The 26,178-nt window shown below is 38.1% G+C and overlaps 1 protein-coding gene across 2 annotated transcripts in view; it reads right to left on the bottom strand.

Moving 5' to 3' along the window:
• Window positions 1–26,178, bottom strand: part of TSPAN18 (tetraspanin 18) — a 172,587-nt gene that overhangs the window by 104,759 nt on the left and 41,650 nt on the right. For both annotated transcript variants that reach the window (XM_063289644.1, XM_063289645.1), the window contains exon 2: window positions 24,751–24,857. The gene's annotated coding sequence lies outside the window, so the exon portion shown is untranslated. The remainder of the gene's footprint in view (window positions 1–24,750; window positions 24,858–26,178) is intronic.

Genomic DNA, 26,178 nt, shown 5'->3' with positions numbered 1-26,178 from the left:
TTTAAAAAATGCATTGGAGAAACCAGCATGTTTAAAAAGGATTTCTCAAAATTATTCTGTATAATGGAAATTTGAAGATATTAACACAAACCTGCTAGTCAAATGCCCATCAGCTCTTTAAGAAAACAAAATAAATACTGCAAATAAATAAGCTCCTTTCATTAGTGACTGCACTGTTGCTTCCTGCCTGGTATATTAACATAAAAAATGAACCCCCTCACCCTTCCCTGGTACAGAATGATACATCCTCTGCACAACTTCCCAGATATGAAGAGGCACCTAATGTTTTTATTAGCTCATGGTCTATATTCCTTTCAAAGTGTGATAATTCCTTTTACACTGTACTGAATTTCCCCGTGGGTTCTTTTGCTGGTAGGTTAATAACCTCATGTAATTGGAGAAAGAGAGATGAATGGGGATTATTATTAATCCAGGTACTGTATTCTTTTTCCTTTGGGCTTTGCTCTAGTGGGTTCATTCAATCTCCTTTCGCTACTGGATGATTAAACCAAATTAGCACAACTTCCCAAAAGGATGAAGATATTTAACCCTCCCCTGCAAGCAATCCTTCTCTCTAAACCTCACTGTTAAAGTCACTGAAAAAGTGAGTATCCATGGATATCATGTATTGTCGTGGTTGGGTGCGGGGGAGAGGTGTTCATGCACATGCCAACAGTTCATTGACATCACCCTTATGGGTTTAATCCTACATAAGGCAGTTGAAAAGGGCTTCTGGGTCATGGCTTTGTCCTACAATTGATGTATGAGCAAAGGATAACTTGCTTTCCCCTCTTTTGTCAATAAACACATCACTGGTTGCTCTCCACCACATCCTCAAAGCAATTTAATCTTGGAAGATAGGTTGCAAACTGGTTCAGGCAACAAGTCTCTCTTTGCACTCTTTGCATATATCGCATCCTCAGAAATCAGGGATTTTTTAAAAAAAATTGAAAATACTTTTCTTTTAAAAATATATATGAGAAAAGAGTAGTTAAAATCAAAATGACAGGCACAGTTTGGTAGATATCCTATTATTAATTCTAACAGATAAATTTAGATTTGTGTATCCATGCATTGAAAGGGTTGAAACTTGCACCCTTTAGAAGAAACACAGAAATGTAATCATGATCTGGAGTACTGTTCATTAAAACGAAGTCCCTACAGATAATTTCTGGGACAAAGGCTCGTATCTACACTAAAAGCTATTTTCTGGTATAAAAATTTGGCTGCCAATGTCACAAATGGTTAGATACAATATATGAAATCTCTTTTAGACAAAGTACCACTAACCTTTGGTGAAACTTGCGCTTACTGGGAAGGTGTAGAAATTGAAATCTGGCAAAGGGCTGTAGCTTAGTGGTACACACATTCTTTGAGCATTTGCTTTTTATCTGCAGCACCTCCATTAAGGTTGAGAAACCATGGAGAACCTCTGGCAGGCAGTGTAGAGATTCTGAGCTAGATGGACCAACCATCTAACCAGATATAAAACAGATCCCCACATACCCAGTCTTAATAGCAAAGTTACAATGTGTATCATCAAGATAATAAATGAATAAGATAAAAGCAATGATAATAAAGCACTGGACTGTTCTGCATTTTTCACTGCTCATTATTGGTGAACATGTTCTACAAAGGCACATTTATGTTTGGCTGATACCCTTCTAACTACATGTGTTGGCTGCAACGGCAGCCCTAATTCATCAGAGACCAAAATGAATTTATAATTGAAGGGGGAAAATAGACTAAAGGATCTAAGCCTGGAATCCTTGACTCCTTTGGCATAACAAGAATACAAGTCTACCAAATAACATCTGCAAGTCTGTTTTTAATCATGAACATATGTGAGCATGGTAGGCCCAGCATAAGTACAAAACACCTGCCACCACATTAATTGTAACAAGCTGCTCTGTGCACAGAAACACCACTTCTTAAATACCTCTATGGTGCACCTTCTGACATGAGACACAATTGAGCTAAATCAAATTTCTGTGGTTTCCTGGTCTAAGGATAAAAAGGCTCAAGCTTTTTAAATTAGGAAAACACCAACAGGAAGGAGAATCCAACAGGAAGCTGTAATGCGCTTGAAAAGCAGGAATGGCTGATGTAGCCTTCTCTACAAATAGATCTACGGGAATGATCAAGCTATAACTGCATGCTACATTTTCATTCCCAGTCCATTCTCAGTGCTCTTTACCATGCTCCCAATGTATCCAACTGTTGAGGTAGCATGGTCATGTGCTGCTGCTTCTGTCAGTTATTCCTAGGCTCAGTCTCCAAGATACATTGGTTTGCTGCTTTCCATTTCATAGAGTGTATGCCTCCCTTACTGAAAGCTACAGCACGCTGAAGTTTGCCACTGATTCAGCTACAATCACAGTAGTGTTTGCCCTTCATTCAGCATCTAGCCGCAACAGCCGAAATAAGTCCTGATCCTTTGGAACTATGCTATCTGTCTCTGATGCAGCAATGAAAAGGCCCCTTGTTCTTAAAAAAGGGCATTCACATATTGTATTATTCTATTATCAAATCAGAGAGGTATGTCAGCATTTTTTACTCTTCTGTTTTTGTTTGCAAAGCAGGATATGCTGTGAAAAGCAGGGCCTAAACTTGTCTCATGTCTCACATTTTTATGCTATCAACAAGAAAACAGCAGGGAAATGTACACTTTGGATATAAAAATCCCCACATTTGTTCCAAGAACAAATCTTGGGTACTCCAACTTGTTAATACTCCCCATTTGTTCTCAGTTTCAGTAGGAACTGCTACTTTTCCCACATAACAAAAAAACAAGCATCTACATATTCTGCTGATAAATGCTGGCAGATGACCAGCACTTTTAACCATTCAAAAGTCCAGGTCATGGGTTATCTCTTAAACACAGCACAGAGGAAAGGAGGATTTGTCAGCCACCAACGCCGGACATTCAAGCTTCAGATATTTTTTTTATCACTTCCTCCAGATGAGTTTTCATATAAAGACAACCCCATCTCAACTTCTGCTCCATTTTTTAAACTGGCAGTTTTAAAGTGACTGGCTACAGCTTTTAAAATGGAATACAAAGGCACTTGGCCTGTGCAGTGATTTATAGATGAGCTGCAAAGCAGACAAGTATTTTAATGCATGGCGACTTCTTGAGCATTTCATTTTTTTTGTTTTTGAATGATTCACATATAGTCTGTGTTTACACTCATGTTCTACTGGAATTTAGAAAAAACAAGGGAGAAATGAAACTCCTACAGAATCCAGAGTCACTTGTTTGTGAGATAGGCGGCCATATAAATATGATGAATGAATGAACGAACAAATGAATAAAAAACCCTTAGTATTGGCCATTTACATCAGGAGACATTCCTTCCTCTTCCTCTTTCTCCTCCACTCTGCAATACTCACTATAAAGGAACATTCTCAGATCTAGTCCAAGTGTTTTTCACTGATAAGGAATTCCCAAACCTTATCAAACAAGAAAAAAGAAGAGATCCTTCCACTGAGGAGTCCTTGGCCGAACCAACAGGCTTGTATGGTCTCTAGAGCAAGGCAGAGCCAGAACTGGGGAAACAGGAAACAAGGTCACATCTAATTTTAGCCCTGCATCTGGAGCAGGTGGGAGGGAGATAAATGCTCTATGATGATCTGACTTCATAGTTTTCTTTTTTATACTTGCATTTTCAGGCAGCAAAATATAAAGATCAAAGTAGATGTTACATGAAATAAGTAACAGATTCTGATGAAATGCAAGCAGCAGTTCATCAGAATCTTTCAATCTTTCCTCCATGTGCACATAGATATATTAAATCTTCATAGCAAATTAAGACCTTCAATGTATAAAATCCTTTAAAAAATAAAATAAAGGAACACTAGAGTTGTCAGGTAGGAACCTTGTCATCACAAAGATACCAGTGATAACCTTGCTGTCATTCAAATGCAATGCTTTGCATTTTATCCCTAGTTTTCACTAGAATGGTGCAGGCACAACATTTGAAAGGCTTTATAGTGAGCTTGATAGGCTTGATATAAGTTCAGTCTACTTCTATAAATGGTCTATCAAATAAGCAAAAATGCCACAAGCTGTTTTACTGGCTAACAGATAAGAATCTCAAGTAAATCACTAGATGGCTTGGAGCCTAGCATAGAAAACTTAATAAAAACTATGTTCTGGACTTATTTAACCTTCCTCAGATTACTAACCTTTTAACTTGTCATCAACCTTAGTAGCAGTTTTGCTTCCTATGGATGTGGAAGTTTAGTTTTATCTCTCACTAAGCAGATAAAACTATTATGAATTGATTGAACTGTCACTTTCTCCTGTTTTTTTTAACCTGGATTCATACGAAGTCTTGACAGGAAATCTTATCTTCTACGCAAATATTTTTTGACATTTTTAATAATAATTGAAAAAAAAAAGAGTCAGTGTAGTGTGGATGTTTGACAACAAGGTATCTTGTCTAGAACAATTAGGTCAGCCAAAAGGAAGATAATGTACAATTAACAATTAACTGCCTAAGGAAAGAATATGTGAAGATTTAATGATTTAATAAACTTTGTAAGCCATGCAATAAAGAAAGAACTTACTGAGTCTCCTACAATCCTAAAGGAGGTAGGTTCAATACAATCTGACATTAATGCAACTGAGTTGCAACAATTTCATACTGGAAAGAGGCAAACATCACATTGAGTAATTAACATGTCTCTCAGAAGGAATAGTCATCATCTGATTAAAAACCATCAGAAATTTAGTTTAGTGTTTTCTACTAGTTGAAGGGTTACTTTTTGTTGCTTCTCTCCCTCTCCCTCTCCCTCTCCCCCCAACTTTAAATATGAGTGCCTTACCCATAAATAGTCTATTTAGGAAAAGCTTTGTTGAGATGTATGTTTTTTTTTTAAATCCTTCTTCCATACTTATTTCTGCCCATGCTGAGAAATAGTTGTGCTAAAGTTAGAATAAGCTATAATTTTGCTGGAAGTCTCCACTTATACTCTTCTGTCATTCTCATATACAGTCACTTAACAATATTTTTTGGTATCTGTATAGAAGTGTGCCTTTAGTAAGGTTTCCAAGGACCCTGTCCACCACTTGCCTTGATCCTAGTATCAGAGGCTCTGATATCAGAAAAGTCTCTATTTTTATCAGCTTTCCCAAAGTTTTAAACATGGCAAAAAATATCCTAGTCTCTGACCTGTTTGAGACCGTATGTAATAGTCAAGGCATCAAATGTAAATCATAACAGACTATTCCTCATTTGGCAGGACTTACATGTATGTGGTTTCAATAATAAAACCTATTATTCCTTATCTCCTTATCCTATGGACCATCCCACTCACTTTCATGAGGCAACAGCACCTCTTTTCCAACAGTTATACTTACCAGAAAAATCCTCAAATTATTTCTGAAAACACCACATGACCTAACACCTTCCAATGCAACACACCCACATTCTTTTGGAATATATTTCTGAAAATATAAATCTCTGGAGGGAAAAATATAAATCTCTTGCCAGCAAAGGATTGGCAAGAAAGAGCCATCAGAAGTTAATGGATAATGTGTGTACAGGGAGTCATGCTGTTCTAGAAAGGTTGGGTTGTGAGTTTTAAAAGAACTCACATTCTCCACATTTAGTGGAGTTACAACATTCAGTTTTAACACCACTGAGTGATAATTGCTGGCTGAGCAAGAGCACCAAGGCAGAAGGGAGTCAAGTGGGCTTCCTTCCTTGACTCACAAAGAAGCTTGACCATAACACTGTGTGCAAGAAAACAAGATAGTCGAAATAAGGTCAGGGTGGAAATGGGGAAGATTCTTGATAAATCCCATTTTCTTTTGGAAGCAAAAAAAAAACCCCTAACAATTCTGGAACACCACTTTTTTGTATACTCCCAGATGACTGTTTATTTATATGGATGGATCACAAAATTACTTCAAACAATAGGTATTAAAGAAAAAAACATAAATATATAAATATTAAAAAATATATAAACATATTAAATCCACTATTCCAATGCAGTCCAACCAGTCCATCCTCCAGGAAATAAAGCCAGACTGCTCACTTGAGGGAATGATATTAAAGGCAAAACTGAAATACTTTGGCCACATAATGAGAAGACAGGACACCCTGGAGAAGATGCTGATGCTAGGGAGAGTGGAAGGCAAAAGGAAGAGGGGCCGAGCAAGGGCAAGGTGGATGGATGATATTCTAGAGGTGACGGACTCGTCCCTGGGGGAGCTGGGGGTGGTGACGACCGACAGGAAGCTCTGGTGTGGGCTGGTCCATGAAGTCATGAAGAGTCGGAAGCGACTAAACGAATAAACAACAACAAATTCCAATGCAGAGTAAGCACTTGACATCAAAAAGATCACAACACTAGAAATGCCTCACAAATGGAAGAAATGGAATGTTTTTCTGTGACAGGAAAAAATAATAAGCACCAGGTATGCTCCCTACTAACAAGGGTACTTCATAAATGCCCCCTCCCCGCTTACAGCCTCACTGTTGAAAAACCCAAAGGGTTCTTTGAAGGTACTGGAAGAGCCTGGGCAGGAACATGGATGTTCCTTGAAATATTCTAAAGCTGTTCAGGACTGGAAAAATCAGCATATACATGCTACTGTCATCTGAGTGTCCCTGCTGATCCAAGCTTTAAGCCAAACCAAATGTTCTTAGTGGCCAGGAGATAAAGAAAGAAAGACACAACTTATGAATGGATAGTTCCCTTTGCATCCCTGATCTAGTCTTTCTGGCACTGCTTTCCCTACCCTTTCCAAACGGTAACTACAAAAATATTTATGCATGTCATCAAGCAAATCAAAATAGACCACATGAAAACATTTTCAAAAGATAACAAGACTGATCCCAAGCTGCAAGCAAATTATGAGACAAGCTATGATAAGCATGAATTCTTGTTCAAGGATTTGCCAGTTTCATGACTGCTGTTTATTGGTGAAATGTCTTCTAATACTGTGTGAAACAAGGAATAGCAAAATATTAACACACACTCAGAGTCTTATACAGAATTATCTGGAAATCATTTCATTTATTACAAAAAATAGTAATACTTACAAAATAATATTTAATACTTGACTTTTTCCTTTTTATTTTTACACCACCTGCAATGCTTAGATTGAAAATAAGACATGCTTTCACTTGTTTCTGTTGGATTTAATGTTTTCACATTATCTATACAATGGATAAGTACCTACACTTAATTTTTAAATCTGATGTTTAAATCCTGAGAGACAGAGACTGCCATTAAAGATTCTGTCTAAACAGTTTCAGGTTTGGGCTGGCTACACTGAAAACTAGTATACTGAAAGCTGAACTAATTTAAAATCTAGATGTACAGAATACAAGAGAATAAATAGGTTAGGGCTGTGCAGAATGTTGAGGAAGTCAACAGCTTCAGTTCAACAGAGATTTAATTGAAGTAAAGCCCTAAACTGGTATTCCACTTCAAAGGTCTGGATGGAACAGCCTTGTTGCTTTGATTTGAGGTGTCAAGGCAGAGTGACTCAAATTTTTGAGCCAAGGACCTGCCTAAAATTGGATCAGTGCAATAGCCTAAATTGAGTCAATGCCTCAAGGTGGAACATGGCCATTTTCATATGCCTCACAACAAATAGTCAAATCTCTAACCTCACTGTACTGGTATTTAATCAAATCATCTCTTAAATTTAAAAGCATTAATCTTTTGAGTAACATTCACAGTGTGCTTTCTAGCTCTAGTGAAAGCCAAGGACAGTAAAACAGGGTGCTACAGGAGTTAATTATAACTACCAGTTGTGCACTCAGGGTTTGGGGAAAATGGAAATAGAATTGCTTATGTAATTAATTGCCTCTGCATCGATCATGGAAAGAGAATCATTTCTGTGCACCAGTTATGCCCCTTCCTGGATCAGGAAGCCCTCCGGTCAGTCACTCATGCCCTAGTCATCTCCCATATAGACTACTCCAATGTACTCTACATGGGGCTACCCTTGAAGAATATCCGGAGGCTACAGCTGGTTCAGAATGTGGCCATGCAAGCAGTCTTAGGTGCCCCAAGGATGGCACATGTAATACCTTTGCTGCAGGAGCCAGTTTGCTTCCGGGTCCAATTCAAGGTGTGGGTTATTACCTTTACAGCCCTACATGGCATGGTTCCAGGTTACCTGAGGAACTGCCTCACCCCCATTGCATCGACCTGTCCCACCCGGTGAGGCAGAGAGGGCATGTTACAGGCCCCATCCATGAGAGATTGTTGATTGGCGAGGCCCAGGAAGAGAGCCTTCTGTGCTGTGGCCCCCGCCCTGTGGAACATTCTTCCCTCAGAGGTGAGGAAGGCCCCCTCTCTCCTGGCCTTCCAGAAAGAGTTAAAGACGTGGCTCTGCCATCTTGCTTGGGGCGGGAGGGAGGTAATCAACCCTGGGGTGGTTAGTGCCCTAAAGAGGCCCCCGTGTATTTATGAATTTAAATTAAGAACTGGATTTTATATTTACATTTACATTTAAGAGGTACTGTTTTTATTGTATTTTAATCTGCATTTAGTTTTAGTTTTATTGTAAACCACCCAGAGTCCCTCTTTTGAGGGAGGTGAGCGGTGATGAAATTTTAAATATCAATCAATCAATCAATCAATTAATTAATATGACTGACCAGGAAGTACACAGGTCATGGCATTTTGCACTGAAGCTAAAGTTTCCAGCTGGTCTTCAAGAGCAGCCCCATGCACATGAATTGCAATAATCTAATCAAGAAATGACAAAAGCATGGATGGCTATTGTCAAACCATCCTGCTCTGAGTAACACTGCAGCTGATGTACCAAGCAAGATTGGGTAAAGGCCCTCCTGGCAACAGCTTCCATCTCTTTTTCCAGCAGAGGCTGTGAGTCCAGGACAACCTCCAAATGGCAGGCTTCCTCACTTTGGAGAAGCACAGCCCCATCAAGAGTGAAGTTTAATTATCTCCCACATCAGTAGGTTTCTGAATTAACAGCTACTCCATCTACCATGTGTTGCTTGTCTCCAATACACCACTGCATAAGGCAATACTTTTGCTATGCCAAAAACCAAACAAAAAAAATCCCATTGAAAAGCACTTGGTAAATAGAGAAGAGCTATTCCTTCAAAAGATATTAGTCTAAACCCATCATTATTGCATTATGACAGGCACAGTTTATTGAGGTTATGTTGCAGAGCATACTCCAGCCAGTGGCAAACATATGCAGATAGATAAAAACAGAATTAGTAGAGAAAACTAAAGGGAGACAAACTGCAGTACATGTCCTCTGTTTATCTGTTTTATCCAGACTATTCTGGAAGGGTTTTGTCTAAATCAATTTAGGAGGTAGCTATAAAATCAACAGCCTATTTTTTTTTCTAGTCTCTTTAAATGTGGGTTAGAATTTGCCATCTTTATTTACAATAAATGAGGTCATATTGAAAACAAGGAACAGGGTGAGGGACATGTGGAGTATATTAGCAATAACAACTAAATAAAGGTAATACGACTTACCTAGGGAGAAGCAGTTTGAGTGCACAAATAATTCATTACCTCCCTACAGCATAAAGAGACGAAGAGAGGAAAGCAGAAAACAAAGACCCCAGTTGATTATGGTGATGATTTCTCAGCAAGGATCAATAAAAAAAAAAACAGGGATGGGACCTTGAAACAGCATGAGTGATAATAAGAGCAGACTGTAATGCTTTCCAGCCCTATGTTCCCATTACATGTTATGGACAGAAGCTCTAAACACCCCAGATACTAACTGGCAAAGGCAAGCTCTGGGTCATATTTTTCTAGCTAATGTTTGCACATAGTATCCAAAAGGACTAGTCTAAGGTCTAGAAGTAACATATTTACCTGAAGGGAAGATGACCCTGAATTTAAGAGAATCCACCCAAAAAGAAGAGTAGACAGAAAAAAATAAATAAACAACAGATTTAAAAAAATCTGCTCAATGCTAAGCTTCCCCATCTTGTCAAGCTGAGGTGAAGCCAACCCTGGAGATTCCTGCGTCAATAAATGTGTATTCATTAATGTGACAGATACGTGTGTGTGTGTGTGTGTGTGTTTGTATGCACAGAGAGAAAGGGGGAGGGATAGAGAGAGAGAATGCCAGAAGCCAGAACCAGGCCGTAATGTAGCCTCTATCTAAAATTAATTGAGTCCCAATCAGTATATACCAACCATTCCATGTATGCTACACCTATATGAATTCCCTCCCTTCTAACACAACCATCCAAAAAGTAAAAGAAAAAAATAGGATGGAGGTGGAAAGGGGAAAAAAAGTGGGGGGACTGAATGTAAATAGACAGAGGAAAGAGGTAACCAGACTGGGAAGTAAATTAAAGAGACAGAAGTCTATGTGGGTGTCATAAAAGGATTAAATTCAACAGCCAAGCAGCCCTACTAAAGCTACGGCCAATCTTCAATGGCATCTTTGTAGAACAATACCTGTAGCCAGTTGCATCCCTACCCACTTGCATCTTTTTTTTCCAGCATCTTTTCTAATCAACCTTTAATTCCCAACAAAAGTAAGAATCCCACACCCCCCCCCACCCCCCCGCCAGCTCCCCACTCATTCACAGATAATGATTTGGGGAAAAAAATGGATCTTCCTTTGGTAAACAGTTTTAATATAATCAGTAATAAGGACCTGTCCATAATCAATCTTTCTTTCTTTAGCTTATATTCCATTTCATTCATCAACTGATTAAACAACCAGTCCAAAATGTAACAGGAAGAAAAGAAGCAGAAAAAGCAGGAAAGTATGAGAAGCTTAAGTGACAGTTTAATAACTGACTCATTTTACTGTCCCATGTTTTCCATATAGAAGGAGAGGCTGATGGTTCCCTTCCTTGGCTATTTATGTAACAGAAAATTTTACATTTTCCCAGTTTAACATGCCATTGACTAGAAATAGGCAAGACATTTATTTCCTTTTTGTCATGAGCATACTTAATGCTGAACTTTTGATTGAAAACAAAATACAGAAACAAAACAAAACAAAACACTAACCAAAGCAAAATACAATACAATACAATACAGTAATTCTTTGAAACATGAGCTTCTCTGGACTCTGTAAAGCAATTCTCTAAATAAAACATGTTTAAAAATGCACAACAAAGTGCAAATATTTGGGGAAAGTACACATAAAAGAGTGTACATTGGTAGAAGTGGCATACAATACATGTAGTGTTAAAAGCATATACATTTTTTGTTCAAGAGAAACAAATTTAAGAATACAAAAATGGTCAGTTGATATTGACAGATTTCTCCATCTGTACATTATAAACAAACCACAAATGTATGAAGCTAGCTACCCTGTTAGGGATGCAATCAGTGTAATTTAGCCCCTAGATATATCCAGATTATATTATATGCTTCCTCTAAGGAACATTTTGAACAATAGGATACTAGAATTATTGCTGTTATATGTTTGTCAGCTAATCAGTGAGTACATACAAAATGAAGCCACAACTATGTTAAGTTCATCTAATAGAATTCATTTCGGCTTTAAGATGAGAACATCTGCAATGGCTACAACTTTTCAGTGAATGATTTGTAATATACAAATTGCCAGTCCTACAAGCTATGGTTGATATTCTAGAGGTGACGGACTCATCCCTGGGGGAGCTGGGGGTGTTGATGACCGACAGGAAGCTCTGGCATGGGCTGGTCCATGAAGTCTCAAAGAGTCGGAAGCGACTGAACGAATAAACAACAAAACGAGCTATGGTAGTTTTGAGCGGGCACCAAATGTGAACTTATAATAACTTGCTGCATACCCAATTATAAATTCATGGATTTTCCATATCTGAAGTGAAAAAGTACTGCTTATGTGTTCCCCACAAATAAGACCTGCAAATCCATGTGAAGCTGACCAGGAAGAGAAGAGATACTGTAAGTTAAACTAATGGTACACACTTAAATGCCAGCATTTGTTAGGCCTCGGGGTTTAATTTTTCTTACGGTATTGTACTTCCGCCAGGAGTTCAGAACATCTTACAGTCTTCTAAGCAGAAGTAAAATGTGTTTATTTTACCCTGAACAGAAAGCACTTAAATGAGCGAATGCAAAAACCACCTGCTTTTTCTGCTTCTGATGAAAATACAAAAGTCTGCATCTGTGTTGAATGTGGGACTTCCCAGAGCCAATTTAGATGGGAAACAATTCCTTCATTTTTTTATAATTCAGAGGCAAAGTATTTTTTTAGATTTACATAATAATTTTTTAAATGTCTCAAAAGCTTCTGTTAAATTATCTTAAACCAGATATAGTTAGAGAACACAATCCTATATGTGCTGTTATTGAGATGCAATTTACTATTACAGAAGCACAGACAAGTGTCTGCTAGAATCATATCTCCAACAACTGATGCTTTGTACAAATCAAATCCCAACAGAGACCCTTTCATCGACCAGAGACATAAATTTTCATCTGGAAAGATCCTGTCAGAACCAGATTATCATCTTTTCATGATGCCTTGAAAGAATGTGAAGCTCTAACAAAAGAAAACGAAGGCAAGATGGGGAAAAAGTTGAGAAAATAGTGACAGTGCATCTCTATTGCCAATCAAAGATTAATTTGAAAGGTATCTGTTGACTGCCTAAATTAAACTTTATTTAACATCATCGTTATTATAATCACTGAGACTTCTAGTCCCAGTAAAATTTGAATCGCTAAGTTTTCCAGCAGTGCTTCATACCGGCCGTTCCAGAAGTACACTGGGACAACACACCATGAAGATTGTGCCACAACCTGAGGCTTAGAAACAACCATACTAGAATCCAGGTATGATTGGACACCTAAGAAATGCGCAAACTGGCCCTCAGCTGGGTTTGCTTGGATCTTCTAAACATCACAGAGGGAAGACCCTGTGTTTGTACTTTCTCCACCTTGCCCCCAGCATTTTAATTTTTAAAAATAATAATATTTGTGTTCATAGCATATATTCAATATGTGGAAACATTTAGTGTAACATATTATTTGACAAAACAACCGTTTCTGAAAAAAAATCAATCAATAAATTGCATTCAAATTCCTTTAGCTATGAACCCCATATATTATACATTTTACACTGCCAATCATTGTGAGCTCCTCAAGGCTATTATAACCTACATGAAATAAATAAAAAGCTTGTTGGCAACAATATACTGTTTCCTTCATAGGGCTTGCAATATGTTTGACAGAAGCAGATCTTGTCAAAACATTATGTGTAATCGAACCCCCACACAGTGGGAGTATTTATAAGATACTAGCAACAGTTTTATTTCCAAAACTGGCATGTTATCTGCTACTGGTAGATGTTTCTGCATGTTTAATACATTTTTATCTTGAGAAGGAGTCTTTCTAATTTCATAACTCACCACAGGGTCCTCTGCCATGTATCTACCACACTTCTTTACATCCAACTGTCTGCCACCTTTGCAAAAGGATTCTTGGACTTCGAGATGGAAGGTGGCAGGGCAGAGATGTTGACTAAACATGAGACCAATGTACTCTTCCAATTGGAGAGGGTTTCTTTACCACCAGCAGGTGATAACCTCCAACTGTCAAATCTCATCAGCCCCCAACCAGTGTTGCAATGAATATCCATAGGGCTCAGGTCAAGGAAGCTATAGTGGATTATTTCTATGATGACCTAATAAATTATTTGTATATTTCATTGATATAAACAAAGTTTATCAGTTGCCAGGATGGCATGGATTTCTAAACTGACAGCAAGCGATCTATTTAAGATGCAACTAAGGAATGTTACAGAAGTCTCTAAAGCTTTTCAGCCTTCTCCAGCCTCAAACAGGTTGGCTGTGGGATACGTTGGATTATTAATCCCATCTCCCTACCTAGTAATAATCATATTTGCTGGGGATGATGGGAACTCTAGACCAACACAATGGGAAGATGGGGGTTCGGGAAGACCTTAGAGTAATACTTACATTAATGCCTAAGTACAATTGTACAATGAGGGATGCAGTGGCACTGCGGGTTAAACCGCTGAGCTGCTGAGCTTGCCGATCGGAAGGTCGGCAGTTCGAATCCGCGTGACGGGGTGAGCTCCCGTTGCTAGTCCCAGCTCCTGCCAACCTAGCAGTTCGAAAACATGCAAATGTGAGTAGATTAATAGGCACCGCTTCGGTGGGCAGGTAACGGCGTTCCATGTAGTCATGCCAGCCACATGACCACAGAAGTGTCTATGGACAAACGCCGGTTCTTTGGCTTTGAAACGGAGATGAGCACCGCCCCCTAGAGTCGGACACGACTGGACTTCACGTCAAGGGAAACCTACAATTGTACAATATTTATTATGTTACAGCCTTTTCTTTCTCTACCTGAGCCATTTCCCTGTTCCAAAGCTGAGATACATACAGTATGTTTGGGACCAAGAATCAGTATTTATCTTCCCATCAGTCATATTCAGTACTTAAATAAAGAGATTTTTGCCAGGTCTTTAAAAAAAAGTGAAAAAGTAAACCATTCACTCCTGCAAGCTTTAATAGTGTCCTCTAATTAAAAGACAAAGGAGCTGCACCCATTGCCTTCGTTGGCATGGCTTTCCCTTTTCAAGTCTCAGCTACTGACAGATCGCCTCATTCTTTCTCTGCCCCTGAATCTTTCAATAAATAAATAAATAAATATACAAGAAGCTTGCTTATCGTACAGTGTAGGGTTGCCATGGAAACCACATCCCCCAGTAAGATGCTCTGTCATAACATTTCAGCCCAGTGTGGTTTAAAGACACAGGCTCCTCTTTTCAGTGGTCTGGCAATCTGCCTCAGCCTAAGGTTCAGCCTCTGAAGACATGCAGGGTCAGTGGGAGCTGCTGAGGGAACAGAAAGGAAAGGGTGGGGTGAGAAAAATCCAGGCAGCGTATTCTCTGAGGTAAGCAGCTGCTACTTTTCTTAGTCAATCTTTCCCACTCAAGACAGTGAAATTGCAGTTGCACTCACAGAAGGAAGAAAATGGACAAACATACTCCATGCCATAGAGAGTTCAAGTTTCTTTTCTTGTGGAAGAAAAAAAGAAAAAGAAGAAAGGGAGAGAAAACAATATGTAGCCATAATTGATCATAAAGGAAATAGGTTTCCAAAAGTCTGCTCCTTAATTAGATGTAGGACTTCCAGGTTTTAATCACTACGGATCCAGATGGAAGTTCTCTAGATTCTTGGAATGACAGAATGTGTTAGTTATTAATTAAATGCACAAGGCAATTAGCTTCAAATCTTTATGGCAAAACATCACTACAGCTAGGCAACATTTTGAAGAGGGGTGCATTTGAAGGCATAGCTCTGCTCACATGTTAACAGATGATTACCAGTAAGTGCCATATAATAAAGTCCTTATTACTTGGAAAGCATATCCTTTGCCAAGAGATATATCTTGAGAAAGCATACCCATCTGATAGAATACAATGTAGTTTCAAGCTTGTTCTTCAGATCAAACCTACAGCAGAACACGTGGAGTTCCGTTCTTCCATAGAAGTTCAAGGGAATGAATATTGGTGTCTACAATGGAGTAACACTGGACTTTTTTCTGTATCCGTCTCTAGTGTACCACAGAAATATATGAACATGCATGGAACTGACCTTTTGAATTATATTTCAATTCATCTCCCTGAGACATAATGGCTGTGAGTCAAGCCCATTACAGAAGCCATAACTGAAACATCTGCTACATGTACTTTGCCATACGTATAACAGATCTGGGCCCACAAAGCACGACATAATATTCATTTCACTGAAAACAAATTGGAGATGCTCTGAGAAATGTACACTATACCACATACAAACCACTGGGGCAGACCATATATATTATACATACAAAACCTCAGGAGTGCATAACTTCAAAACAAACAAATTAGCCAACACCGATGAGCTAGCACACATGAAGGAAATGTCCAACACATTGTACACATAGTACAGAACCCCTTACAGAGGGACAGAGGGACATCATACAGAGTCCCTTTGACTTCAATATTCGAAAGGCAAAGACTGTAAACTGAAATTTAGAGATCATGAATCAAAAAATGTAACTGAGCCATATTTTTTAAACCACAGTATGTTGAACAAGTGACAGTTCACAAATAACACCTGTGACACACACACAAGTTCCCCAAGATTGTGCCACCAAAATTTTGTGGAAAACTGCAACGTTACAGCTATTATGAGTTCTGTTTTGTAAAAGAAAGACAATTAATAATAGTAAATAAATGCTTCAGGCTTCTGATAAGGATCAAAACTATTTTTAGTAGCTTCTGTCACTCAACCTTCACAGAATACACAGTAGAAGGAAAATTCTATAAGATGAAGGTCTGCAGAGGATCTTCTGGAAACATTTAAATAAATGGCAAACCAACTGATTATTAAGATTGCTTGTGACAATTAGATATCATCAAGCTCCATTGAAACTACAAGCCCACAGTTATATTCATCATATACTCTTAATATCTTGTCAGAACCACAGAAAATAGATGCAGACATCAAGAGAAAACATTGGAATTGCTACAGCAGCAGCAGAATGGTATTTGTATTGTCAAGAACTGTTTTTCAAAAAGCCTGTATATAAAGAAGAGACAGACCTTGATATATTAGTTCACAGAAAGAGTGAATACAACACATTTAATTGGATAATGGTGTTTTTTTAACATACACAAATTTATAATGGAACATTATAAAGAAGAACATTTAATAGCTGCTTCTGCCAAACTTTCTTTTTATAAAGGCAGACGAAGTCATAAAACTACTAATATAAATGAAAGCTACACTTTACAACACAAAAGGTATTAATATTGCAGCAGATCATTGCAATTGTGTGAAAAATATCGTAACATTGAGATAGCACTGATCTTCAGCCAGTTACAGTATATAATTTGTAAGTCTTTTCCCTACTAGACAATTCAATTCCACCACTCTCCAAATCTGTAAATAAACAACTCTTTGGAAACATTTCCAAAGAAGTGAGACTAAAGAAGCTAACATGGTTAGAGCAGGTCTGAATGACTGCTCACTTAACTCACTTAACTGAGATTATGCCTCTTCTTCTGGCCCTTCACATGCTAAGGAGAACTTTATTTCTGTTGGAATGACCACCTTCAGAAAAACCTGGACTGGGTCAGGCTACTTTCAGAACTCTGGATGGGACAACTGTGCACATATCTAACCAAGCAGATTTCAGTGAGGTGGATGGTAATTCTTCCACAAAGTAATATGGAAAAAAGTAGAATTGGATCCTTTTCTGCCTTTCCTCTCCTCCATCATATTCCTCACAGATGCTTTTCTTCTGTATAAAAGGAAAGTTGTCAGGGGGCTATTGGGGCATAACAGTGCCCCACAGAAAAGGCTCAGTAGCTCTCTTCTGTCACTTGTCTCTCCTTTCTTTTGACAATATTACATCTAGCTGGGCCAAGATTTGGCAAACTGCATCAAATATACTTGACTGTCTTCCATAATGAAACCAGCAGCATCTGTTTCTAATTCAACACGTACAGGAGTGATACTCATATGATGCATCCTTGTAACCATGAAGTTCAGAGGCAATTCAAAAACATGTCGACAGACACTGAGACACAGTTAATAAAAGCAAAAGCTATAATCAGAGGTATCAATGTTCCACACATGTTAGCCCAAACCTTTACCTGTCATGCTCCCTGATCAAATGTTCCCAGAACATCTGATTGGATTCACATGCATGAATGGACTTAACACATGATGGGACTTGCAGGTCAGTAGAGTTGGGAGGGGGAACGTGCCAGGAGTGTGAAAACATCTTGTTTGGACTATCTCTGGTATCCAAGGTCAAGCTACCAAGCCATTGGAGACATCTGCGGGGAGTTGAGCTGACTGGCACGAAGAGGGGGGCTGCATGCATGAGAGAGGGAGGGGGCTTGTACTCATTGGGTCATTTAACTTGGGGAAAACACAGGAACTTTCATTCGCAACTATTTCACTGTTCTGTGTGCTACTTGCATTAAAGAGATTTCTACTAAAATCACGTATGAATTGAGCTTAATGATAGATTGAGTAACACAGTCATTACATTACCATTCAGGAATTAATTCCTAAACTTAGAGCTCAGAACAACAGGAATTTATAACGAAGCACAGAAACATTACAAACAAATGTAACATATAAAATTCACCCATCAGGGGACCTTAAAGATAGAGAACTACATTCATTCTTATAATAATCTGAGTATAGCAAATTAATATTTATCATGTGCTTTATCTTTGTATCTTGTTCAAGAAGGATATTTCTATTAAAAATACATTTAAAGAGCTGGCACAACTAAAACAAAAACAAAGCTACTACCACCAAAGCCAGCCACCACAGGCTCCAGTTTCATTTGACTGAATAAAGAGCAGCTATTTATTTAATTAGACATTTTTTTAATATATGGAGTTTTGTTTATTTAGATAAGAGATTTTCTGGAATCCTTCTGGATTAGTAACTCAGTAGCATCCCATGCATTTTCAATTCAAAATCATTAACTTCAAACCTTATATGGACTACTTGATGCCTAGAGTAAACATTGACGCAAATGAAAGCTAAAGAGCTTAGCAGACCAGGAGTCAGTATGCTGGACTTATTTATATACTAGTAATAGCCTAGACAGCAAATGTTTTCAGACTCTGAAACACACTCAGTTCAAATTTTGGTAGATCCAGGTGACATAAATTGCTTGTGTAAGTCTAACCTAAAATGCCAAATAAGGCTTTTTTCCACTGAAAAATACACATATGAAGACTGAAGCTTCTCTTACCATTAGTGCACATCAGAGAGATAAAAGGCCTTATGTTCCATCCCCCCAACTGTTATCTGAACTACAAAATACCAACTTTAGGCCGGCTTGAACTAGCAAGTTTCTTTATTAAAAATACCTGGGCCTTTTTGGGCACTCCCAGCACCGGGACTGTGTGACATCTGGAAAGGATACTTTGCTTTAATTGCATCTTCAATGTATCAACTTCTAGACACTACGCTGCATTAAAGCAGTCACTTTGCTGGCTTTCTATGGTCTTCTAGGTCTGAGTGCACATCTGCAGAATACATTTTTGTTGAAGCAAAGCATCTCAGGGAAACAAAATAGCCTGCCAAGATGCTTAACTCTGAGGCATCCTTGTTAAGGTACCACATTATTTCAAGAGTCTGAGTTGAAATAGTTCCAGAATTAATAGCTCCTTCTTCTACATTTCCACTCTCCAATTCCTCAAAACCAGTATGAAGCTGGCCCATGAATGTCTTCATTCCTGCTTACCTCAATGTATTGAGAATTGGCAGACAATATCATGGATCAATTAGAGCTCCCGCTAGCTAGCCAATATAAAAAATTATATTCATGCTTTACTCTTCCTACTGAGCTACAGAAACTCCTGAAGAAGGAGAAATCATCATTAGCATAATCCTGTACCTTCATTCACCCAAACGTGAATGAAATTAATTGCTAGTACGCCCTTTCCACATTTTTAGTGCATTAAACCTGTCTAGCCATTTGAATAATAATAATAATAATAATAATATCTGAGCAGCTATTTTGCGGGGAACCTAGCTACCTGCAAAGAAGTCATTCCTTTGGTTTCTGTTAAAAAGTTACCACAAGCCATGAAGCTAAAAGGATAGCATATCAGCACGTTTGCAACCAAGTGCTTTTCAAAGTAGCGCTAATCGTAGTTATTTGTTGCTGCAAGAACATGAGCGGAGGAAAGCAGGCAGGATTGATTCAGGCACTTCTGACTGTCTGGAATGACACACAATTCTTCCTAGGTTCATAGTAGCTCATGGGCAGGAGTGAAACTGGCAATACTTCTGTCGCCTTCTCCCTTTTTTCACCATAGCCCTGCTTTGCAGCAGGGAGGGAGGGGGGTCAAATGAAAGTTCCCAAGTTACGTCATACACCCAAGTAGGACAAAAGACAGAGATACAGAATACTTGCCTTGCATTCAGGAGGTGAAGCAAGATAAAAGCTCCTGCCAATGGAGAAACAAGTTCAGCACCTCAGGTATTGCAGAAAGAAATACTAGATTCTCTGTCATTTTACATGCATTGTAGCTGAGGTGAAAATAAATTGGCTCAGCTCGGACTCTGCTGACACTGTAAGATCACAGAAATCCAGGGCTACTTTTAAACTGGTGTACAATCCTCATGTGGATGTACCTGGAGTTTGATAAGCATACTGTTATATATTTCTCAGAGAGCCACAGTACATTCCATAAATGATAATATTAGGGTTCCTTGAAAGCGGTAATGATAAATAAAAATATGATGGCTGGGAGGTGTGAGGTCGAGGCACTTCTGTTGGCACAACTCTTTAACTAACAAGAGCATTTGAAAGATCTGGTAAAAGAATGACCTGCCAACAGAAGAACTAGAAAAAAGATAGAAAAAGGGCGGGGAATGGAGATATCTATGACAACCAAACTGCTTTCAAAGGCAGACTTACAACACTGTAACAAAGTTAGAATAATTCCAGCTAATTTGTGAACCGCTGATTTCAATCAAAACTCCATACATACATTCCTAATCCTCACTTTCTCGCACACGCACACTTGAGCCATGAAATGACCAAAGTTAGGATGAAGCATTGCATTAAGCTCCTGACAATTTCAATAACCTAAACTTTGGCTATCCAACTCTAGATCCAATGTAAGAGCATTCAGAGCTGAAACAGCTTGCAAAAATAGAAGAGCAGAAATGTTATTTTATTTTCATATATTACCAGAGAAACAAAACAAGAAGGAAGATGTAGAAGGAAATCAGCCAGAACACAACACTTTAAAAAATGTAACTCATACTACACATACTAGATAGTTAAAAACAGTTTAAGTGATTAAATGAAGTTCCAGTGTATCCTTCCAAAACTTGAAATGAGCAGCTAAGTGTACTTAGGATCTTCCTAGGACTACTTTAACCATTTGGCTTTGCGTGCCACTCACTATGCTCCGCTTCACCATCCCAATATGCACCAGTCATCATTAGTTCAGTTTCATCTAAACCCAGAACAAATCCCGCTGTGTGGGCCTGCTCAGTCTTCATGTAGCATTACAGGGAAAAAAGCCAACAACAATAACTAGACATCCTTACCAGTAAACAGTAAGACTTCTAGTTGTTTGTTTGTTTGTTTTGCTTGACAACTCTTCAACTTGCTTATGTACGAGATTTTTGTCTTGTACTAAATTCTGCTGTTAGACATTTGCAGAATATTATGTTCATAAAAGTCCAAGTGGCAACAGAAGAAGAAATGGTAAGAGGATTGGATCTACTGTCCTGATTTAGAATGAAGAGGTTTCCTTCCTTATCCCTACCCTTAGATCATTATGACAGTGCCATAATAGCAATCTGTTCTTGCTAGAAGAAGACTTTTAACGTTCTCAGGGGCAGCAAAAAAAAAAACCCTTCTGCACTGTCAAAATAGAGGGAAGTGTCAGATCCCCCCAATCAAAGGTTTTACAAAACCCCTTATCAGAGCATCTACCAACATTTCCTTCTCCAAGGAATGGACTCCGTGTCGCCAGATGGGAGGGGGTGTGAAGTTGGAGTGTGAAGTGGTTTATTATGGCTATGGCGGACATCAAGGACATGGGGTTGAGATATGCCAGGAATACCATCTGGATGGGAGAGGGGGGTGACATGGTTTCATGAGAAAGGGGACTAACTAAGGGAATGTAGTTTTTAAAGTTAGGTTTGAGCGGGGAACTCTTTATTCGCAGCTTTTGCCTTCTGTACTGTTCATTAGGCTTCATTAAAACAGTTAAAGGAATCCCAGCCTCCTGACTGTGATTGTGTGAATACTCGAATGATCAGGTGCTGACAGGAAGAATTTTGGTGAGTGAAACTCCTTCCCCCAAGTTTGAAGAAAATCATTCTTGTCCTACTTCTCTCAATGCTATCCCACCTCTCTTAAGGCTATCAAATGCTTGTGTTAGATAGCTCAAGTGACCTAATCTTTCTTCCAGTAATCTCTCAACAGCATCCTTCTCCAATCCAGTGTCATCCTTATGTGTCGACTACACTTCCCTTAATTCCTAGCCAGAATAGCCATGACTAGGAATTTCGGGACTAGTATAGGGAAAAAAGCATGACCACTCCTGTCTTATTAACTGAAAGCAAGGGCATTACAAAGCACTACTCCATGGCTGAGAGGCTGAGAATTAAAAAACAGGAAAAAAAAGTATCTAATACTGTACTGCTGCTTAAAAATATGTAATTATCCCACACAAGCTAACATTTTGAATCAGAAATCTGCAAAAATATGTTTGCTGTCAAGTTTGTTCAGCTTGCTCCAACATTTGATTTACTCTTATTAGAAATTCTTTCCCCATTTACACTGCTCCACTAAAAATTCCTTGTACAAAGACAGTTAAACATTTAAAATTTCCTTTCACTTTCTTGCCTCTGGTTCTTTTCTCTGTGTAGGTGAACAATGAAGTTTCCCTATAGAGGCTAGAAGCAATGCTTCCTGAGGGCAGATAGTGGCCCGCCACAAACAGGATTAGGATTACAATCAAAATGTGTATTTATACTGAAGTAGAGAGTTCTATTAGGAAAGAAGTATTTCTGAAACTGAACACAGAAGAGCCTTTTTTCCCCTTGTGTAGTAAATCTTTCTCTCTCAGATCACATACACGTTTGTCAAAAATATTAGCAAAAAATCAAATCTAAGTATACACAATGGGGGAACTATATTTTTAACTCCAAGGCCTAACATTTCTGGATTGTGCTTCTAAAATGTAGTGTATTCAGAGATGTTGCATTAACCATGCTTTAAAAATAAGCCATGCTTAATGCTACAATTCTAAGAGGTGATCAACAGCATTGGCCCCAATTTGGTTCTATATTTCTAAGCTATAGCAATTCTGCATGCTGGCTCTCCCCACAACCCTAATTTTTTCAGCTGAAATTTGCTCACATTGCTCTCATTGTTCAAAGGTCTGTTTGGAACAAATATCAACTTAGGGAAGAATTGTTGAATAGGATCCAGAAAAGCTAAATAATTTATTTTTTTGTATTCTCTCATTGGCCAGCCAGCAAAAGCCATGGAATAGAACGATATTTCATGGGAAAATAGAGTACAGGAATGGTGACAGCAGTGTGGTGTCATGCAACTGCTGTCAAAAATATAAAATGCAAGCCCAGATCCTATGTGGAAATGCCCAAATGTATCTGTCAACTAGGATCAGAAGCTGAGGGGAGACCCTACATCCAGCTGAACTATGAAACACTTCTTTTGTTGATCAATGCCTCTAGACATTGCTATGGAGATTTTTCTGCTTCCACTAAGATTACTTTATGGACCACTTACTCTCATGTAAAGTCGCTAGACAATTAAGGAAAGTTTCAGAGGCATTAATGTGACTCTGAAAAATTGCCCAGCCAAGAACTGTCAATCATATTTAAATATCTCTCTTCAAAACTAAAAATAATTCATTTCAAATCTATCATTTCAGTTAGCATTATTGTTTAATGTTGGCTATATTATATATTTTTATCTCCCTAGAAAGTAGATTGTTTTGCTTTCATATTTCAGGGCTGTATAGTATTTATACGCACACACACACACAAACACACACATGTATCTATATATGTGGTGAAAGTCCATTTGAGAAAAATAGACAGAAAAAAGAGAAAAATATTACTAAAATATATCTAGCTTTCTTAAGTGTAATTAAAAATACCATGATAAAATAGCATGTGCCTGTGAGGAAGATATTATTGCTAATGTATTATAGCAATGCCTCCATGAAAATCAGTTCTTGGATTGCAAACATAGTATTATGAACTATGTTTAAACATTCTCAAGTTGGTTCCCTCCCACAGATAACTTTTCTAAAAATATGAATTATTATTATTTAAATTTATTGGCTGCCCAACTCCAATGGACATAAACTATACATAAAGAGAATTCCAATTCTGTTGGATTAGTAATAAGTAGTCTGTGTATGTGGCTTAATCCCAGCATTCTAAAGTATAATCTAAAATCTGAAAAGCACCTAGTCTAATCAGTTACATCCCTTCCTATCCTCCATCTCAAGGACTTAATTCAGGACAGATTTTATGGCTGTAATAATAAAACCAGCACCCACACTTTTTTTTTAGGTTAAACATCCAGCCTAAAGAAAGAGTTCTGGAGAGCTTGTTTGATATTTTGTGATATTTATGGTTAGTATTAACTTATGGGGATCTTGGATTTTTTTTTCTCATGGCCAAGCAACTCAATTTGCTTTTTGATTGATTGATTGATTGATTGATCATGTGCCATCAAGTCATTGTTGACTTTTAGCAACCACATAGATTTTCTCCATGACAATTTGCTTTTTATGTCAGTGAAAAAAGTGTGCACTGGTTTCTTTGCACTGGCCCAACTACATTGGGCCTAGTGTATTAATATTTCAATAGAACTGACTTGTTTGGGAATATAAATCCTGGTTTCCCTAATTTTTGCACTCTTCCACTATATTCTAATCCAACTTGTTGCTTATGAACAATGAGCAGCTCTTAAAACTATTGATTAAGTTTCTAAACCAATAGAGGAAATGCTCTGCAATTCCCCATGAACACATAAATGCTCCATCAATCCCCGAATGGCTGCTATCATGCAGCCTAAGTTACAGCTCTCAAAATATTCACCAATGAAAAATGATTCTAGTCAGCTGAGACTGCAGTGTAAAAGGTGTCCTGTAGCTACAAGGTGGTCTGATAGCAAAAATTAAACTACACCATTTCTGCTGTGGACTCAGAAGGGCTTAGACAAAGAAGAATGCCTCTTTCAGTTAGCCAAACAAACCTTCTGCCTCTTGGTGATAACTTGAGTCTTTCCTTTTTCCTCCCTGGGACCAGGAATTTTCAAATCTCTTCTCTATCTTGTTCTTACGTTCTTGTTCTGTTTGTGCACTGGAGGGAGAAGAAAAGAAAGATAAGTGAGTAAATAAATTCCAATGCTTTAGTCAACAGCTCCAAATGGACTTTTCTTTCTTTGTCACTATGATCTTCAAATCATTATGTCCTTTGGAAAGCTTTGCAGACAAAACTTTGCAGACAGTTATTCTGCTGAATTCCCCTTCTACACAAAAGTTTGCCCTCATGCTTCTGGACCACCACCACCACCCTGTAAGTTTTTTCAGGGTTGTTAAAGTATAACTGACAGAGCATTTGGGGGACATTAAGATCTGTTCTGACCCAGGTGGGTGGCTCTGTTAACCTTTCTTTCTTTCTTTCTTTCTTTCTTTCTTTCTTTCTTTCTTTCTTTCTTTCTTTCTTTCTGTTAGAGTGTTTTAAACCTTTTTTAATGACAAACACTGCTCAAAGGTTGTAGAAATAAAGTGGCATAGCAATATTAGTAAATGAATATAACTGGATACAATCCACACACTTCATTGTATAGTTATCATACCAGAATATTGCCTTTCAAATCTTAAATATTTTATTTATTTACTAGAAAGATATTAGACAACAGTTCTTCCTACCCACTCATCTTTTAGATTCCTTCTATCATTTTACCAATGTCCCAAGTTTGGCCAAACTACAACCTTCTTGTACATTGTTTTGATCTCCACCTTCTCTTTTCCAAAAAAAAACAGGATGTATTGAAATTTTAAATTTTTTTCAGCATAAATTTAGGATTTTTAAAAAATGAATCGACTGAATACTTGAACTCCTGATACTGAACAAAATGTCTGTTTCATAAGTTAAGTATCTCTCTACCTTCCCTGTATCTTTTCCAGCTTCCTCTGAAATTGCTGTACCTTCATCAAGATAAAAGTAAAAATCCATGCTCCTTTCTTTACTGGATACTTTAAGCTACACAGAAACTTAATGCATATGATTCTTAGTGTACAAGCTACTGGAATAGCCACATAATTTTTTCGTGCCTACCCATGACTATTCCTCTTTTGTTTCCATTCCTCTTTTGTCTATTTTAATTGCAACTCTTTTTAGACTAGGTTCACATATCCAGCTTAGCCAAGGTTTATGTAACCATATTTGCTGAATAAAGCACAGTTGGCTGGTTTTCATTATATCCCATTAGGTTATAAGCCTTGTTTGACACATTAAAATGGCTCGATTTACACGAAAGGCAAATAAATGACATTGCACTGTGTGAACTCATTGTGAGTTCCTGCCATACCTCAATTTTTGTAAAAATCTACCGAAGGACATAAGAAGCCTCCTTATATACAGTGTGACCATCCAGTGGTCCAGGTAGTCCAGTACT

Source organism: Candoia aspera, chromosome 1 (genome assembly GCF_035149785.1).
Source record: "Candoia aspera isolate rCanAsp1 chromosome 1, rCanAsp1.hap2, whole genome shotgun sequence".
In the NCBI taxonomy this organism is placed as follows: domain Eukaryota; kingdom Metazoa; phylum Chordata; class Lepidosauria; order Squamata; family Boidae; genus Candoia; species Candoia aspera.
Note: the sequence above shows the minus strand (reverse complement) of the source record. Positions and strands in the feature narration are given on the sequence as shown.